The sequence below is a fragment of the Sciurus vulgaris genome, assembly GCF_902686455.1.
Source record: "Sciurus vulgaris genome assembly, chromosome: 8".
Taxonomy (NCBI): Eukaryota; Metazoa; Chordata; class Mammalia; order Rodentia; family Sciuridae; genus Sciurus; species Sciurus vulgaris.
This window is the reverse complement of record NC_136468.1, coordinates 45147682-45160176: the sequence shown is the minus strand read 5'-3', so window position 1 is coordinate 45160176 and position 12495 is coordinate 45147682. Positions and strand designations below refer to the sequence as shown.

Sequence of the window (12495 nt, the reverse complement as noted above, 5' to 3'; positions counted from 1 at the left end):
AGACTAGCTAGGGGTAAGAGGCTTAAAATGACAGAACTTACCAGGTATTATTTTTAGCTGTTGCTTATGCAGATTCCAATTTTTAAAATAACTTTCAAAGTTTGTGTTTAAATCATGAGAAAGTACTCAGAAAGACGTCCAGTGAACACTGCATACCCATTACTCAGTTTAAGAATTTATTGTTCACTTGAGGTTTCCTAATCTTACTCCCACTGAAGACATTAATTCTACTTTATGATTTTCGTTTCTCATTCTCTTTTGGAATAGCTTCAGCATATTTATTGACATCTCTAATTTGCTTTGGTATGTTTTAGAACCATGTTTAAATAGAATCACAATCCCGGTATATATACAGTATTATTCAGCAATTTGCCTCTGCCACTCAACATCACCTATCTGAAATTTGTCTATATTGCTGCATGTACCTAATTTTTATTTGACATTCTACTGATGAATATATCATAATTTATGTATCTCATATGATGATGAACATTTGGAGTTTTTACTACTAAAACCAATGTTGTATTGGATATTCACAGACAAAAAATCAACCTTGATCTAAGTCTCATACTTTATATAAAAATTACACAAGGGGGGGTGCTGAGTAATGGAGCATTTGCCTAGCACATGTGGTCCCCTGCGCCACAGGGAGAATGAAAAATTACTGAAAATGAACCATGGACTTAAATATAAAACTGTAGCTTTTAAGAAAAATAAATTATGTGAAATCTGGGATGAGTACCATGTTCTTGGACTGGTCTTTGAAAATATAATCCATAAAAGGAAAAACTGATACATGGATTTTATCAAGTTAAAAACATTTGTTTTATGAATGACCTAAGAGGATGAAAAGACGTATTGGAATGGGAGACAATATTTATAAGCCCCAGGTTTGTGAAAAGATTGGTACCTAGACTATGTATAGAACCCTCAAAACTCAACAGTTAAACTAGAAATGAGCAAAAGGCATGAAGAGACGTTTTACGAAAAGGATATACAGACAGCAATTAAGCATGTAAAAATTGTTCAGTGTCATTAGCCATTAGGCAAATGCAAATTAAAATCATAATGAGGCATCACTATATACCTAGCAAAATAAATAATGATAACACCAAATTCTGGTAAAAATGAAGAGAAACTCCATCACTTGTTAGTGGGAGTATAAAATGGTGCATATACTCTGGAAAAAGAGTTTGTGAGTTTTTTTAAAAACTGGAACCTACTGTTAACATATGACTTAGCAGTTGCACTTTTGAGCATTTATTCCAGAGAAATTGAAGATGTATGTTTGCACAAAGACCTGTGCCTGAGTGTTTGTAGCAGATTTATTCACAATAACCCTAAACTGAACATAACCCAAATATGCTCTAACAGGTAAATAGTTAAAACAATGGTGGTACATCTAATATCATGAAATAATATTCAGCATTAAAAAGTAACAAACAATTGTTTAACAGCAACCTGGATAGATTTCCAGAGATATATGCTGAGTAGAAAAATGCTAATCCCGAAAAGTAACATATTGTGTGGCTCCATTTATAGAACATTTGTGAAATAACACGATTATATGAAGAAAATGGAGACTGGAATAGGGGTTGCCAATGGTTCAGGATGTTATGGGGATTATAAGAAGGTAAGTGTGACTGTAAAAGGGCACCCAAAGGATCCTGTTGGTGGAAATGTTCTGTATCTGGACTATATCATGTCAGCATTCTGGTTGTGATGTTATACTCTATTTTTGAAGATTTTTTTCATTGTAGAAAGCAGAGTTGAGGGGAAATGGGATTCTTTATATCATGTCTTCTACCAGCATGTGAATCTCCAATTGTCTTAAAATCAAAACCTCAGTTAAGAAACAAACATTCTCTTAAAAGCATTTTCCTACATATTTTCTGGTGCATATGTGGTCATTCCTTTAGATCTTATTCTAGGAAGAATTATATGCTATGCACATGTAAACTTTTTTTTTGTGCCAGACACTGAACCCAGGAACATTCAACCATTGAGCCGCATCCCCAGCTCACTTTTTATTTTTAATTTTGAGACAGGGTCTTGCTAAGTTACTGAGGCTGGCTTTGAACTTGCCATCCTTCTGGCTTAGCTTCTTGAGCTGCTGGGATTACAGGCATACACCATCATGCCTGACACATGTTAATTGTAATAAATAATGACAAATTGTTTTTTTAAGTGATGTATAAAAATTATATGGACTGGGGATGTATGTAGTTCAGTGGAGGAGTGATTGCTTAGCATTTGTGAGGTTCTGGTTTTGATCGATCCCTAGCACCACAAAAAAATAAATAAAAATAAGAAATTTTAGTAAGTTTTTATCAGTCTGATTCTTTTTTTTTTTTTAATTATCTTTTCCCCACTGAGTAGGGATGTAAGATCAATTGAACATGTATGAATAGATTCATTTCTCAGCTTTCTTTTTTCTTCTACTGATCCGTCTTTTATGCCAGTGCTATACTGTTTTAATTACTGTAGCCTTATAATATGTTTTATTTCTTTTTTTTCTTTATTTCTTTTTTATTGTAAACAAATGGGATACATGTTGTTTCTCTATTTGTACATGGAGTCAAGGCATACCATTTGTGTAATCATAAATTTACATAGGGTAATGTTGTTTGATTCATTCTGTTATTTTTTTTCCCTTCCCCCCCACCCCTCCCACCCCTCTAGTCTGATTCTGATGGGTGTAAAATTGTATCTTGTGTTTATATTTTCCTGAAAGTGGAATTGGGCATTTTTATTTTTTAGTATTTTTCTCAATAAAATAACTATTTTCTGTTGTTTTGTTGTATAGTCACCATTTTCTTACTGATTCTAAAGGGCTCTGCAAATGAATCCTTTGTTATGTAGCATTTTACAATAAGCCGGTGTGTCAGTCAGCTTTGTGTTACTGTAACCAAAATACCCAACAAGAACAACTTAGAAAAATTAAGTTCATTTTGTCTCAGTTTCAGAGCTTTGGTCCATGGTCAGCTGAGTCCATTGCTGTGGGCCCAAAGTGAGGCAGACCATCATGGCCAGAGGTCAAGGTGGATGAGCACTCTCCATTCAAGGCAGCTAGGACGCAGAGAGAAGAGGGGAGGGGGCCACAGGAAGATGCACCCTTACAGATCCATTCAAGGCAGCTAGAAAGCAGAGAGAAGTAGGGAAGGGGCCATAGGAAGATGTACCCTTCCAGGGAATGCCCCCAGTGACTCACCTTCTCTAACCACACTCCACCTGCCTGCAGTTAACTATCCAGTCTATTCAAACTATGGGTTATAATTCTCATACACCAATCAGTTCACCTTTGAAAATTCCTGCATTAACTCAGGAGCTTTTGGGGGACACCTCATATCAAATCATAATACCCAGTGAAAGCTTGTCTTTCTCATTTTAAATTTGTATTTCTTGATGAAGTTTTACAGTTACTGTTCTTTAAATGTGTGAAATGTTTTCTTATTGACTTGTTTCAGTTTAGTTTAACAAGTCTCTTTCTCAGATCTGAAAAATACCTTCCTAGCTGCTTCTTGAAGTTTCATAATCAACTTTGGTTACAGTGATTTAAAGATTTAAATTTAGTTTTATTTTCATATGGAAAATCAATTTTGTTAGCATCATTTTGGGTTAATTCATTTTCTTTTCCTCATCTTTCAAGCTCATGTGAGAGATGAAGTTGAAATTCTATGAAATTTAATGAAATTGATGTAGCAATATAGAATTACCCTGTTCTTGTTAAAAAAAAAAAAAAATTCTGATCTTGATGAAAGTCTCAAAATAATATATATCATACATATATGATATTTATGTGTATCATTTTGGTTCTCTGTTGTACTTCATAATCTTTTATATTTCTGTCTCTGAGCCAATTTCATAAAGCTCACTACAATTCTTAATCCTTTATTATTCCTAACATTATTTTTAATGACCACTCAATAAAATAAAACTACCCACTCTGATGTGATTTCTGTTGAAATTTTGTTGAACATACAGATTAATTTAGGAAAAATTGATATATTTACAAAATTTACTCTTCTCCATAAAGATTTCTGTCCATTTACTTCTATTTATAGTATATTAAATATTCTATTTACACTATTTAGTCTTCTCCATAAAGATTTTCTGTCCATTTACTTGTTTCACTAACAAATTTTTATAAAATTTCTAAACTTTTTCTATAAAGATTATATTTCCCCTTTCATTAGATTTATTCCTAAAGTGCTTTTTTGATTGTTAGTAGATGTTTTCTTTTTAAACATTGCATTTTTGGGGCTAGAGGTATAGCTCAGTGATAGGTTACTTGCCTATCATATGTGAGGCTCTGCCCACCCCCACATGAACAATATTTCATTTTCTGTTTGTTGCCAGTGTAGGAAGTGATATTTTTAGAAATTTATCTTGCTGGTTTTTTTTTTTTTTTACTTCTAATAATTTATCATTAGTTTTCTAATGAATTTTTCTTTCTAATCCAGATAGCTTTTATTTTAATTATTTTTGGTCTTATTTCATCATTTAGTTCCTCTAGTATTTTGAATAGACATATTAGTGCAGGCATCTTTCTCCCATTTTTCATTGTAAAGAAACTGCACATAAGATGTTTATGACCTTGACTACATACTAAAAGCATAACTGACTGGATGTCTGGGCAAGGGAGCCTAACTGTAGCCATCTTGGGACTACCCTACAACTGAGTTATTCTATATAAAGGTAGAATCTATCAGATTGAATCAAGCAATAAAACCTACCCTTAGGCTGTTTACAAGAAACATTGTGAGAAAAAAAAAGTAAACTGCATATAGAATTTGCAATGTTTAAATAGTAAATACAGTATATACTGTTTATGTGGTTGCTCCTAATTTGCTGAAGTTTTATTTTTTTAATACAAGTAGCAGTATTATTAAATGCCTTTTTTAGATCTCTTAAATTGCTTCTTTAATGTTTAAACGTTATGTACCTGAAGTAAACTTAAAATGCATATTATTTTTAAAACTAAAAAAATGTTATTGGAGTCTTTAGATATTTGCTTTGAGATTTTTTACACATATTTTATCAATTTTTATTTTTCCATTCTTGTGTTATCCTTGAAAATTTTGGTTCAGGGTTATATTGGATTCATTAAGTGAAATGGGAAGTATTCCTTATTTTTTAAAAAATGTGTTGGGAAAATGTGTGTAAAATTTGATTTTAATAGAATTTACTTACAAAAATTATCTGGGCCTGGTGTTTCCTTAGTGAATGAATTTATTTATAATTATAGGCTGGCTTGTTGAGTTACCTCGGTAGGTTTTATGTTTTTAGTTGATTCCTCATTAAAAAAACAAAACAGAGATTCATCTAATGTTTTACTTCAATGAATCAACATTGAATAATGTAAAGAATTTCAACAACAAACCTTAAAAATTCCTGAATGGAATTGCTAGTAGTATTACACAACAAACATGTTTAACTTTAGACTTTAATGATTCTAAGGACTTAATGATAGAACTTTTTTTTTTTTTTTTCTTATACCAGGGGATGAACTTGGGCACTCAACCACTGATCCATGTCCCCAGTCCTATTTTGTTTTTATTTAGAGACAGGGTCTCACTGTGTTGCTTAGTACCTTCAGGTTCCTGAGGCTGGCTTTGAATTCATGATCCTCCTACCTCAGCCTCCTGAGCTGCTAGGATTACAGGTGGGATTACAGAGTACTTTTTAAAGATCTCAAGACTGCAGTATTTCCAGGATTTTCTGACATTTTTTAACAATTAATAACTTTCTGAAACTTGTTCTGAATAGTATTTGAATAAATTTAAGTTCAATAGAAAGTTCAGTTTTGCAAGATCCTCCATGAACAAAGCTTTTTAAAGTCAGTTTGGAAAGTGCTGAACACTACAAAACCAATTTATATTTTCTTAAAATACAGTAATATATTAAATACTAAATTTCAATTTACTTGAAAACTATTATTTAAAAAAATGTAATGATATACTTAGTGTATCTTTGAAGTGAAAATTGAAGTGTGGGATTGGTCCTTGATACATATTTGGAAAATTGAAATTTACTTTTTGTTAAAATCCTCTGAAAATTTTGCTTCCTTTTAACTGCCTATATTATTCATTTCTTGGGCATTTTCTTTCTCAAAAACAAAAAAGTGTATAAGAGAAGTCTGAACTGACCTCCACTTATGTGACTTCACAGGGTGATATTCTGCAAGTTTTCTACGAAGTCCTAAATGTTTAAAACATCTAGGTGTTTTCTCATGAGCAGAAATGCTTTGGTTCTTCCAACAGAATAGTGTCTTTTCCAGGTGTCACACTGCTCCTAAATGTGTGTTCTTGTTCGTGTGACTGTATCATTTAATCATAATACAAATTTGTATTTCTGTTCAAGCTTAGTTAAATGCTTTGGAAATAATCTATACAATTTAATTGCTAAAATTGGAAAGGAGCTCCCAGTTTAGGTATGGTTGAGAGAACTTACATTTAACCTAGGAATCTGCAGTAGACTGATTTGCAGATGTTTGTAAGTTTTCATTTGGTTAAAAGCAGTTGAAGATTTTGTACAATGTATTATATGTTGGGCCTATGTAAGAAAGGCTAACAATTTTAATCGGGCATCCCTAATTGCAGATAAAGATCATGGCCCAGAGTCTTCTTCATGTGAGAAGGTCAAAATTAAGTAACCAGTTGGAAGTTAGGAAGAAGTCAAGTATTTGGATTATTGAGTACTTACAGAGAGTATTTGTTTCCTGATCAACTTGATCAAAAATATTCAAATGATTTGTCATTTTCATTGATAATGACAGTTCCAGATGTTTTACCATGTAGTTGAAATATCTTTTCAAAATGATGACACAAAAAAGCAGATCATATAGCAAGAGTAAGAAAAAAAAATCTAAATAAGAAATTAGATCTGGGCATGGTGGCACACACATGTAATCCCAGCATCTGGGAAGGCTGAGGCAGGAGGATCAGAAGTTTAAAGCCAGACTCAGTAACTTAGCAAGGCCCTACAGAACTCAGAGAGACACTGTCTCTAAATAAAATATAAAAAAGATGTGACTCAGTGGGTAAGGGTCCCTGGGGTCAATGCCTTGTACCAAAAAAAAAAAAAAAAAAAAAAAAAAAAAATGTCATTTGGACAGCAATACAACTAGAATTAATAAACTATAATAAACTATAGTTTTGTGTTAGAGGCAAATTCACAAATCTTAAAACTTTCGAAAATTACATATATGTCTCATATATCATACTTTTTTTCGTCTTTGTCAAGAGAACTTGAATTATTTGCAGTTGTAAACACTTGAAGAAAATAAACTTACTTGGTGCTCCTGTTTATTTTATTTCATCTCTCTTTTCTGAGGACCTTAACAAGGCAGGATACAAATAAGAAATAAAAAGTTTCCATAGGATTTATTGATGTAGTTTCATCAATGATCTTGGTGAGTGGTACTAGGAGAAGAGTTGGCTTATACCTTATAACTGTTACAAGAGTTAGTTTAATGAATTTTCTCCTAAATCTTAAAGCTGCCAACAGCCAAAGCTAGTTCTTTGATAAGTAACTTAGATAAATAGAAGTTGTGTAATCATTCATGTATTAAAACAATATCTGAATACTTTCCATATGCTAGGTGCTGTGCTGGGTGTTGGGTGTACAAGGATGAATAATATAAAAAGATCTGTGTCTTCATGTAATTAAGTTTATCTTTTGCCCATGAATCATTGTTTAATTAATACAGTCTGTCACAGGTAAGTGTTTAGTAAACTTCCCAGTTAAACTCAGTGTTTGATTATTTTAGAATATTATACGTAGTGAAAAAGTACCATAGATTTTATGGGTCATAGTTGTATATCTATTACATTCATTGTATTTGAAGGAAATGCAGTTTTTAGAATTGATACAATAACATTATTTTAGCAGTGTGATTGAATAACCTGCTATATATTGTTGATTTATTAACTTCACATTTTTTTAATCAAAAACTAATTATAAATTTTAGATCAGAAAGTAAAACTGGCATTATTCATTTTGGAAGGAGAAACCTCACAGAATTTGGGTTATTTTTCCAGTAACATGTCAGCTATAACTTGAATGTGTTATTTTTATCCTCAAAATGTATTGCTGTGAATTTCTTAATGATACACTTTATTTTAATCATAAGATTAAAATTATCTACATGATAAAGCATGGATTATCTGTTCTGTACTACTGCCACAATAATTAATTAATTAATTGGGAATTAATTGTTAAGAATCAAGAAAGTGGGTATGGGGCTATCACTGAGAGAGCACTTACCTAGCATGTGTGAGGCACTGTGTTCAATCCTTAGCACCACATAAAAGTAAATAAAATAAAGACATTCTTCCCATCTACAACTACGAAGAAAATTAGAAATATAAATTTAAAACGAATCAAGAAAGTACAAATGCACAATCTAAATTTTAAAATGTCTACTATCAAAATCATACTTTTAAGTTATTTTGAAAAAATTATATATATTCAATAAATTGAAACAGATACCTAAAAATCTTGACTATTTTTAAATGTGTTGAACTCCTTGTCATTATTGTTCACATCTAAAAGTCTCAGGATTCCATTTATTCTTCTGTATGTTCCTTTGATTACCTCATCTCTTTGTATAGATATCATTCTTGATCCACAATATTTGTTAAATATGTACAATAACAGATGGTACAAAGACCAGTCTGAGATAGGCAGAAACCTATTCCTTTCTTTCATTTTTCTTTCTGGCTTTCAGAAGCAGTACCAACATAATGCTTTATTTATCTTCTAGATTAATTTCAAAAGAAGACTTTTAAAATTATGACTCAGAAGGCCTAATGTAAAACTAGGAAACATGTGTTTTAGTGTCCCAAGCTGTTTTGCTCATCAGTCAAGTTTAAAAACTACTAATTACAATTAATCAATTTCCTTAGGACTTGGTAGGATGTTTAATTTCAAGTAGGGAGAAAATGGAAATTGTTCAAATGTTAAAGTACTTTTGTTCTTTTTTTTTTTTTTTCCCCTGTACTGGGTATCAGACCCAGGTCCTCAGATTTCTCAGATATGCCAGGTAGCACTGTACTACTGAGTCAGATCCCCAGCCCCTAAAAAAAATATTTTTGAAAATTACATAACTTCTCTTATTTTATTAAACAGTCCTTTAATAATAGCGTTTTCCTGCCTTTTTGTTAATTAACTAGATGCAGTAAAGGCTTAAGAGCTAAAAACAACTTTGAGAAAATCCAAAAGATAGTGATGAAATCTGATCATCAAGCTATAGGGGAGGATCACAAATGTGTGATTTTGAAGTCTCCTCTATTTGAAACCAATTTAGAGTCTTGAATTCTATCCAGTGTATAGTATGCTACAAATGGAAAGATTAAACTGGAGCGATATAATTAGGGTAAACCATTGCATCTGCACTTGTATCGCATCAACCGAACTTGAAACCAGCTGCAAAAATGTTGACTAATCTTTGGCAAGCCCACATGAGAGTGTAGTACAATAAGCCAGCTTCAACTTCACAAGCACATGTTTCTTCTGCTCGCCTCTGAGCAGGTGATGGTGGTGATGCAATCTGATTACACTTTTGAATGTATTCTAACCACAATCAACAGTTGAGTCTTACAAGGGATTTCACAAAAAAGACTTCAATTATATTTTTTCAGATAGTTTCAACTATAGAAGGCCATGGGAACTAGTATTTTTTTTTTCTTTCACCTTAGTGGCTACAGTACTTGATAGTACCTTATAGTCTTAAGTGTGGGAGGCTTTCTTTTTTACATGTCAAATGAAGATGACAAATAATTTGGAAGAAAGCTCTTGTTCAGAATTGTTCACAACAATTAATGAAAATTATTAGATTGTCCATAATATTTAATTTTGTAGAAACAGAAGATGGTAAATAAGTGTGCTGTGATATGTTTAAGTGGCACTTGTCCATATTTGCAAGATGCACCTCCCTGGCCATGATATTTCTCCCCTTGAGGTGATATTTAACAGTGTTATGAACTTTAAAGGTGTTTAATAAAGACTGAGTTTGACATGGGCTTAAGATCCCCTCCCCCCTTTTTTTCAGTCTTTTGAAGGAATAATAGTTTTTCTTCTAGTACACCACAAAGGAACTTGGTGAGGATAAATTAAACTCTGTTTGAGAATATATGTCATCTTTGGAAAGAATTGCTCCCAGACTTAAAATTTATTCACAAATATTATTTCAGGAGTAGAATATTTAGAAGTTGGCTGTTAATCTTAACTGGAAATATATTAAAATATATGATATAGCTTCCTATAATAGACAAAGACTCCACAAGACCATTAAAATATAAACCTTACAAATTGTCCCTGATATTTAAGGGGGAAATGGGTGTAAAAAAAAAGTCTTGCCTGGGCTGGGTTTGTGGCTTAGTGGTATAGCACTTGCCTCATATGTATGAGGCACTGGGTTCAATTCTCAGTACCACATAAAAATAAATGAATAAAATAAAGGTCCATCAACAACTTAAAAAAGAAAAAAAATTATACACACGCACACACACACACACACACATATAAAGTCTAGCCTGGTAGTACTCAAACTTTGTGTACAGAATGACTTTAGAAGAATGTCCAAAGAAAATAAGCCTGAGCCTCTTTCACATAACCTCTGATTTTGATGGTTAAGAGTGAGTCCCAGGCACCTGTTATTTTAGTCATTTTCTTTCCTGATACTTGCACACCATGGCTTTGATGCGTACCAAAATGTGAGAAACATGAATTCTGTTACTATAGACTACACACTATAGCTAAGATTCCTAGTTGCCAAATTTTGCTTGCTCATCATGAGAAATAGATATTTTCGTGGTAATTATAAGAAGACTTTGAAAAACCATGATTATTGACTTTAATTTTATAGAAGAAGATTTTTTTTAATTATTGTTTTTTGATCCAATAACATTTTGTAGGAGGCCATGGATTTGGACTGAGCACCTGCACTGAACTCAACAGACCAAGACATTATAGTGTGTAGTCACAGTAACTGAGCTTTGGCTGGTTTTAAAAGTCCTATAGCCTGTTAACTGATTAGGTTATAAAGAGTCACCTAGTTAAGTTGTAACCAGTTGACTTGGTGGTAGACTAGGCCACTTCAGTTGTTTTCCACAATTACTGTTTTCCCTTATAAATGCCATCTGATCACATTGTTGGTTGGAGTTCTCTGAATCTGCTGTGGTTCCAGAGACTGCCCTATTTGTGACTCATGGTTTGATTTTATTTTGCTCTAATAAACTACTGAATTTTTGAAAATTTATATTTATTCTTTAACTTATACATGAAAATAAAAATTGTACTTATTTACAGGGCGCCATGTGATATTTTGATATATATATATATATTCATTGCAATTTAAATCCAGATAAACATCTCTACTTAGATATTTATCATTTGTAGTAAAAACTTTCAAAATCCTTTATTCTATTTTTGTAAAATATACAGTACATTATTATAGTCACTGTACTGTACAGTATACTGTACAGAACTTCTTAAGTTCTGACTATAATTTAATACTGTTATGGTTTGGATATAAAATGTCCTCCAGAAGCTATGTTCTAAAGGCTGTGATGCTACTAGGAAATTGTACAACCTTTAGGAGGTAGAGCCTAGCAGGAGGAAGTAGGTCACTGGGGTGGGTTTTTTTTTTTGCCACTTTATTTATTGTTTTTGGTTCTTTTTAGGTATACACAGCAGTAGAATTCATTTTTATATAATTGTACAAGCACGGAATACATCTTATTCTCCTTAGGACCCCATTCTTATGGATATACATGATGGTGGGATTCACTATGATGGATTCATATAAGTATATAAGAAAATTGTTTTGGATTCATTCCACTCTTCCCTTTCCCTATCTCCTCTCCCTTTCCTTCATTCCCCTTTATCTCATCTACTGAATATCTATCTGTTCTTCCCCTCTCCCCGTTATTGTGGAATTTGCTTCCACATATCAGTGAAAACATTCACCCTTTGGTTTTTTGGGACTGGTTTATTTCACTTAGCATGATAGTCTCCAGGTCCATCTATTTACTTGCAAATGTAATAAAGTCATTCTTCTTTATGACTGAGTAATACTTCATTGTGTATATATACCACAGTTTCTTTATCCATTTATCTCTTGAAGGGCATCTAGGTTAGTTCCATTGCTTAGCTATTATGTATTGAACTGCTGTAAACATTGATGTGGCTGCATCACAGTAATACACTGATTTTAACTTGTTTGGATATACCTCGCTGGTGGGGGTGAGCTTTTGAAGAGTATATTTTGGCCAGGCTCCTTTCTCTTTCTCTGCTTTTGACTGCCATCAGGTGAGTAGCTTTCCTGTGCCACACATCACAGGCCAAGGAACAATGGTGTCAGCCAACATGGATTGGAACCTCTGAAACTATGAGCCAAAATGTTTCCTCCTTTTAGTTGTTTTTCTCAGGTATATTGCCACAGGTATGAAAGTCTCATTTACATAGTACCCATTGACCAGTCCTATCCTC

The 12495-nt window shown here is 32.7% G+C and overlaps 1 protein-coding gene across 1 annotated transcript in view; it reads left to right on the top strand.

The window, feature by feature from the left end:
* UMAD1 (UBAP1-MVB12-associated (UMA) domain containing 1) overlaps positions 1–12495 on the top strand; it is a 277343-nt gene that overhangs the window by 90561 nt on the left and 174287 nt on the right. The gene's annotated exons all lie outside the window — the stretch shown is intronic.